An 8,193-nucleotide genomic window follows, 5' to 3' on the forward strand; every position below is an offset into this window, starting at 1 on the left:
CATTGGTATGCAGAGGCGACCCCCAAATGTGCAAGTAATATTTATTGATCGAATACATTCATTACCTTTGAAAAAATTTCGTGCTTCGCGCGACCAGGGCATGACTGCACTCTGTACAGTTGCACACTGAGTTTTCACGACATATTTGTTATCAATTTTAAAACGCAGTGATATTAGTCTTGTTTTCAATGTTACCGAATACGGTTCGTTCCTATCGGGCGACTAAAAAAGTTATCAACATTCAGGCTGCCCGCGCAATGGTTCGTAAATCTCATGCGACCCTTTGGCCGAAAAGGTTGGCCACCCCTGACATAGATAGAATTGAACATTATTTGCAAATTACAATTCAGTTGCATTAAGAAAGAAGCAATATGCATCTTCGCGATGCAATCAAAATAAATTGATGCAATTTTTAGAATTATATCATGATACTGTGACAGTAAATATATCGTCTGGTTTTGTAAAATTGTGATATTGATGTAAATATAACTATAACGCGAAACAATAACTTCATATTGTTAATTTATTCGCTAAAAGCTTTTCGACTAACTCTCATCAGTAGCGAACGTTAGTGATGGGGTGAATCAAATTCGAAATGTAAGAACTATTTTGTCTGTATGACGTAATAATAACAAAAACAAACAACTAGTAGACGGGCTAGATACGGTAGTAACGGTACAAAACAAACGTTACGAGTACATATTCGGTTATAAATAACCGAAAACACAACACATAACATTAATGAAATATTCCAAGAGTGTAGAGGCGTTCCTTCTGGCGACAGAGAATCGGCTTTCGTAGCTTTATGATCGTAGATTCCAGGACCTTTAAATGAAAAAGAGAACGGCCACGAGCAAGTATAGAAAATTGACTGTCGTTGTAGTGATCAGCACAATCTGGATGGGATAAGAGATGCTGTCCAATAGCCGAATTACAAGCAGTAACTTGATCATAATCACGCAGTGTGTCAACAGACTGCGATGAAGGAGTTGGAGAAACATTATTTATTCTAATTTGCCGTGGGACATGCTGGCGAATTCTTTGCTGCAAGCGCTGAGACGTGCGACCTACATACCGACTGTCACATCGGCACGTGTATTCATATATTATATTGCTTTGATTTGTCGCAGGTAGCACATCCTTTTGTGTTGCAGGCATCAGAGATTTCGTCGTGAAGATTATCTGAGGTTCTACTTGTGAAAAACAATGGCTCACTGACGATTTAATTTGTTTTTCAAACCTGTTGGACACTTTCCCAATCCAAGGAAGATGCAAATAAACAGGACATTTTCTAGGTCCGAACGGTTTAACTTTTCTGAAATCTTTGAGTTTACGATCTATGGTCATTTTAATGATATGATCAGGATAACCATTTGACTGAAAGATTGACCGAATGTTCTCCAATTCAGAATCAAGTTTGACTTTACTACATATCATCAGAGCCCTGTGTACCAGAGTTCTTATCAAATTTACTTTACGTTTTACTGGACAGAAAGAATCCCACGAAATGTATTGCCCACTGAATGTAGGCTTACGGTAAACTGATGTAACAAAATTAGCACCCGTCTTTTCCACTACAACATCAAGGAATGCTAATGAATTATTAACCTCTTTTTCCATGGTGAATTTCAGTGATGGGTGAAGACCATTCAATTTGCTCAGAAACAAATCACACTGGGATTCATTTTCAAACATGGCGAAGGTGTCATCAACATATCTTTGATACATTAATGGTCGATCAATATCTTCGAATAACCGTTTTTCGTAATACCCCACAAAAATGTTAGCCAGAATGGGACCAAGCGGCGATCCCATTGCAACACCGTCGATTTGTGTATATATGGTGTTATTGAAACTAAATTCGACATCACAAGTGATCAATCGCATTAATTTAACAAAAGAAGACCTTGAGAATGAAGGAGATGGAAGGACACCACCATAGAGTTCATTGGCACAAATCTCTATAGTCTCTTGAACTGGCACGTTCGTGAATAAACTAGATATATCAAACGAACACATAGAGATTTCGGACTCATCGAGATCAACATTACGAATGGTATCAGCAAATGTGAACGAGTCACGAATGCAGTTACCACCATAGAGCAAACTCACCGGCTACATCAGTTACATCGGTTACATCAGTTTACCGTAAGCCTACATTCAGTGGGCAATACATTTCGTGGGATTCTTTCTGTCCAGTAAAACGTAAAGTAAATTTGATAAGAACTCTGGTACACAGGGCTCTGATGATATGTAGTAAAGTCAAACTTGATTCTGAATTGGAGAACATTCGGTCAATCTTTCAGTCAAATGGTTATCCTGATCATATCATTAAAATGACCATAGATCGTAAACTCAAAGATTTCAGAAAAGTTAAACCGTTCGGACCTAGAAAATGTCCTGTTTATTTGCATCTTCCTTGGATTGGGAAAGTGTCCAACAGGTTTGAAAAACAAATTAAATCGTCAGTGAGCCATTGTTTTTCACAAGTAGAACCTCAGATAATCTTCACGACGAAATCTCTGATGCCTGCAACACAAAAGGATGTGCTACCTGCGACAAATCAAAGCAATATAATATATGAATACACGTGCCGATGTGACAGTCGGTATGTAGGTCGCACGTCTCAGCGCTTGCAGCAAAGAATTCGCCAGCATGTCCCACGGCAAATTAGAATAAATAATGTTTCTCCAACTCCTTCATCGCAGTCTGTTGACACACTGCGTGATTATGATCAAGTTACTGCTTGTAATTCGGCTATTGGACAGCATCTCTTATCCCATCCAGATTGTGCTGATCACTACAACGACAGTCAATTTTCTATACTTGCTCGTGGCCGTTCTCTTTTTCATTTAAAGGTCCTGGAATCTACGATCATAAAGCTACGAAAGCCGATTCTCTGTCGCCAGAAGGAACGCCTCTACACTCTTGGAATATTTCATTAATGTTATGTGTTGTGTTTTCGGTTATTTATAACCGAATATGTACTCGTAACGTTTGTTTTGTACCGTTACTACCGTATCTAGCCCGTCTACTAGTTGTTTGTTTTTGTTATTATTACGTCATACAGACAAAATAGTTCTTACATTTCGAATTTGATTCACCCCATCACTAACGTTCGCTACTGATGAGAGTTAGTCGAAAAGCTTTTAGCGAATAAATTAACAATATGAAGTTATTGTTTCGCGTTATTCTGAAGTTCTGTACCACAAATCACTTGTTCAAATATAACTATAGAAATTAAACTTGGAACGGCAACGACCGATTTTGCAGCTTCGTTCCGCTTCGCCGAGGCTGGAGTGAAGAATAGGCCTTTTGCAGGACTTCGATCACGTGACTAGATACGCATAGCAACAACAAATTGGTTAGCAAGCTACTTTCTCGCGCACCTGCTTCAGTGCTAAATATCGCATAGTGTACTGTTGATTTCTGGTTGTAAACGTTTCGGAAATTTGTTGTAGAAGTCATCAGAGATTAACCTATGCTAGATGTCAATCCTGTACAAAGCACATAGAATGATATCGTCAGAATTACGCAGAAATCCGTCGTTAACGTAGCCGTATTTCGGATACAGTATATTATCGTTTTCGGGCTGTAAACGTTCGCAAGTGTCATGGAGATGCGCAAGGATTCAAATATGTTGGATGTCTTTGATTCATGAACTATGGAAACTCCTTGCGTCAAAATGATCAACATTGTAGCCGTTATTTGGTAGTCAACTATGATTTTATGACACAAAATTCGACATTGCAGGACATTGACTGCGTGATATTTATTGCATCATTAAGTTAGGTGTGGATAGTATACTATAGTTGTATTGTAGCGGTAGTTGGTAATCATTGCAGCATTTTGATGATTGATATCGATTGCAATATATATAGGATACTGCTATTTTTAAGCCTAAGAGACAATGACTGCCAGTGCCAGTACGTTGATGTGTTATGAATTCATGCAATGTGCTACATACCATATATATATTAAATATCCTAAGCTATTGTATGACTTCTCAGTTGAACAATTCAAAATATTTAGACCTCTACACCTATATTACAAGTTATTGATCATTCTGTCATGCTGCCAAGTGCCACTACCCGAAGGAAAATGATCATCAGCTCCAATTGAGGGTGAAACAAACTGTCCCGGGGCCTGGATTACTTGATTGATTGCCTGGATTGGATTACTTCACTCTATGGCACAGTGCAAATATCTTGAGTTTCAAGACATATGGCTATACCACATGCATACGGATTAATGATCTGATGGATTATCCCAAGAGAGCCGAACATAGGCAACTAAGAAATTGATGATGCCCTCGTCAAGAATTCAGCCTGGAGCCAATTATTATCACCACATAAAATTTGGTCATGCGGTGGAAGGCAGCGTGGTTTCATGCCAACAGAAAATGTCAGCAAATGATCTGACCACTGACTAACTGTCCTGAACTTCTTTCCCGATGTTGATGTCTGCTTTGAAAATGATATTTCATTTGTGTACAGCAAGACAAGTGCTCTTCCGTGGATGCTATGAATATGTCTAGACAAGTGGCTATGGAGGTAGAAGAAAATACATAGGCATAACAGTCTCGGCAGTTATTGAACTTGATAAGGTTAACATCCATTTTTCTTCAACTATTTCTTATGCTCTGGGTATCGAATGCACAAAAATTAATAAATCGATCTTCTTTGCAAGTTTATTTGTAAATTCAATGAATCAAAGAATATCATAAGTTCGGAATATTACGGAGTCAATGCGAAAGAAACAATGTTAGTCGTCTTTAGAGGATGTTTCTGAGTTGGTTGAGCCAATACACAGAGGGGGTCAGCAACGAAGTACTATTTTATCTGAGTACTAGCGTCATTATGAGTTTATGCTACTTCCACTTCTACTTGACACTTTTTAGGTAGTACTTTTTTGTCAGGTTTGGGATTTTGTCAACTAGAATGTAGCTTTGGCGCATGATTGCATCCCCTTCAAGCGTGAGGTTGAACTGGGCAAAATAGCCCCAGTACCACGGTAACTAAATTAATTTTTGAAAATTGCACTTATTTGTGGTGTCATCACCCTTTTGCGTTGATCAAGAAGATGCAACATGCAATGTTTACAGTTGTCACATGGCATCAATTTCTAAAACTAAGTGACCCTCAACCAAATCTACTTCATGTAACGAATTTCTTGACCGCTTTTCAGAAATTCATTTCTACTTCCACTTGAAGTACTTTGGACATGTCCTGGAAGTAATTAGTGCTACTTGTACTGGAGTATAAATTAAGGCATTACTTCTACTCGGTTCCCAACAATGACCACGTTGACCACGTCTGGGTATAGGATGACCGATCTTGTCACTGCGTTTGAGCTGCTCTTAGAGTTATATGATAGTTACTTCCCTTAGTTCGCTAAATATCGCACATATGTCACATCAACTATTTATCAAAATCGAGTGTGATTTGCCAAATCTACTTCAATCGCAGTTGCGAAGTAGTGGTAATAAAATTGGCATTGTATAAGGCAACAATAAAGTGCACTGATTTGCTTAGTCTTGACGGCAGGTTCTCCCAAAAGATACTTCCGATGTGTTCAGCGACATTTGTTTTATAGCAGGCCGCCCGCAGTCCCGCACCCAAACCAGCAGACAGTATATCCTAATCCTTGCGGGTCCCGGCTGCTTCAGCCATATCTTCCATCCAAAATCAGGCTCCACAACAGACAAATAGTACTGCTTGAACTAACAAATACTCTTACCAGAATATAAGCCAATCGCTTTATTTCAAATGCATAAATTCAAGTACATATGATCAGAGTTGAGTACAGTAATACGACTAGGTTACCGATGGATTTCTGCGTAATTCTGACGATATCATTCTAAATGCTTTGTACAGGATTGACATCTAGCATAGGTGAATCTCTGATGACTTCTACAACAAATTTCCGAAACGTTTACAACCAGAAATCAACAGTACACTATGCGATATTTAGCACTGAAGCAGGTGCGCGAGAATGTAGCTTGCTAACCAATTTGTTGTTGCTATGCGTATCTAGTCACGTGATCGAAGTCCTGCAAAAGGCCTATTGTTTTGCGTAAGCGACCGTAGGATTTCTGGCAATCCAAAAGCTATCTTCCCGAGCGCAGAAATTATTGAATCTGGTCTTGATCGAAAGCTACTGTTGCACCGATTCCGAAAATATAATTTAAAATAATGATCAGGCACTGATCCACCTACAATCCCCCTCCAAGTCTGAAATATCGGCATTGTTCGAACAATCGGAGAGTCGCAACGGGTCATTATTATTGCCATTGTGTTGCGGTTACCCGATTGTTCTGAACAATGCCGATATTTCAGACTTGGAGGACAGATTCTAGGTGGATCAGTGCCTGATCAATATTTTAATTTATATTTTCGGAATCGGTGCAACAGTAGCTTTCGATCAAGACCAGATTCAATAATTTCTGCGCTCGGGAAGATAGCTTTTGGATTGCCAGAAACCCTACAGTCGCTTACGCAAAACAATTCTCCACTCCAGCCTCGGCGAAGCGGAACGAAGCTGCGAAATCGGTCGTTGCCGTTCCATGTTTAATTTCTATAATATAACCCACTTGACAAGCTTAAAACAAAAATTTTGTAGCTTAGCTGCTTGGGTCGAACAAATGATTAAGAAAAACTGCAAGTCCTAGTCCTTGAATACTTGACTAAGTGCATGTAGACCAGACATATGCTATTTGACTACTTCCTAAATTTCGTTTATGATAGGGTTGCCATATTTTTGTGTAGCAAATTCCGGACACTCTTTAGCGCCTCCTAGCGGATTTTAAAATGAGGTGGGTGAAACACATTGGCCGTCAATATGACGTCACACTTTCAAATCATTGCCCATCGACTGTATACACAATACAGGAATGAAGTGGAACATAGGTCATGAATTGGGCAATCTGTAATGTGAGCTCTGGTGATTACTACTTGCTAGGGTTAGCAATAGATTCCTCTACGGGCCGGATGAAATCATCTGGCGGGCCGTGTCTGGCCTGTCAGGATTGTATTTGACAGCCCTGCTATACAGCTACGTCGGTGCGGCTATCTGCTTATGTGTTTTAATCAGGTCCGAAACAACATTTTTTCTCCTCCCCCCCTCAAAGCACTGATCTTGGGCCCACCATAGGGTAGTCGATGTAACTTGTTGGACACTTACTATATGCATTTGGCTGTTATATTTTATGTATGAATTCTGTGAATAATATTGATTCTTCAATATATTAGGCTACTCTAAAATGCACCAGCAGGTTGCACATCCGGTGATTTCCAACCTCTTATGCTCGCGACCTCATTTCCCACTTGAAAATGTTCAGTGGCAAAGCTCAAAACTTGATAAGCTGATTACTAAAAAAAATCAGCTTGCCCAAACTTACACACGGCATTTGAAGCTGATTACGTTCAACATCATCGCGATCTCCAGATAAAGGCGGGCGACCCCACAAGATTTGGAGCCACTGTATGTGATTGAAGAATCCAATCGGCCTTAACCAACTCTAGGAATATACCGTTAGCTTATAATTGCGATTACAATCAGACTTATTTCAGTAAATGATGGTTATTTATATTTATTTTGATTGCATTTTTTGGCGAGGTTGGTGCCTGAAGCCCATACTAATATCCTTATACGTTGCAAACTCGCGCGGGGCGCGAAGAACAATTTTGAATAGCATAAACCTGCTTGAAAATAATATTGTTTATGTTGATTTACGAAAACCTTTTGAGCCTGCTTCAAGCCTTCAAAATTCCGGACATTTAGGTATATTTTTGAAATTCCTCCCGGACGCGGATTTTTCAGTGAAATTCCGGACATGTCCGGGAAATTCCGGACGTATGGCAACCCTAGTTTATGACCACCAATGTCTATCAGTAGTGAGAGTGTGTGTGCTTGTAATCAGTGCAGTGTGTAATGATAAAATTAGTAAGATGCATCTCATACACAAGATCAACACTCCGATTGTTTTATCTACATTTTAATTATTCAGTATGGGATGTATGTCGTGTTCGAATGATTCATACATATTAGGTTATTAGAGATGAGTCCATGTTATGAAAACTGACAAAATATGAAAAATATGAAGGAAATTTAGAAAGGCAATCTTTCATGCATAGTGAATAATTCGAGCTGTGCCACAATGAAACAATTTTGCATGCCATCGTTAATCATATA

This window comes from Botryllus schlosseri, chromosome 2 (assembly GCF_051294905.1).
Source record: "Botryllus schlosseri isolate E-star chromosome 2, Bs_hap1, whole genome shotgun sequence".
Taxonomy (NCBI): domain Eukaryota; kingdom Metazoa; phylum Chordata; class Ascidiacea; order Stolidobranchia; family Styelidae; genus Botryllus; species Botryllus schlosseri.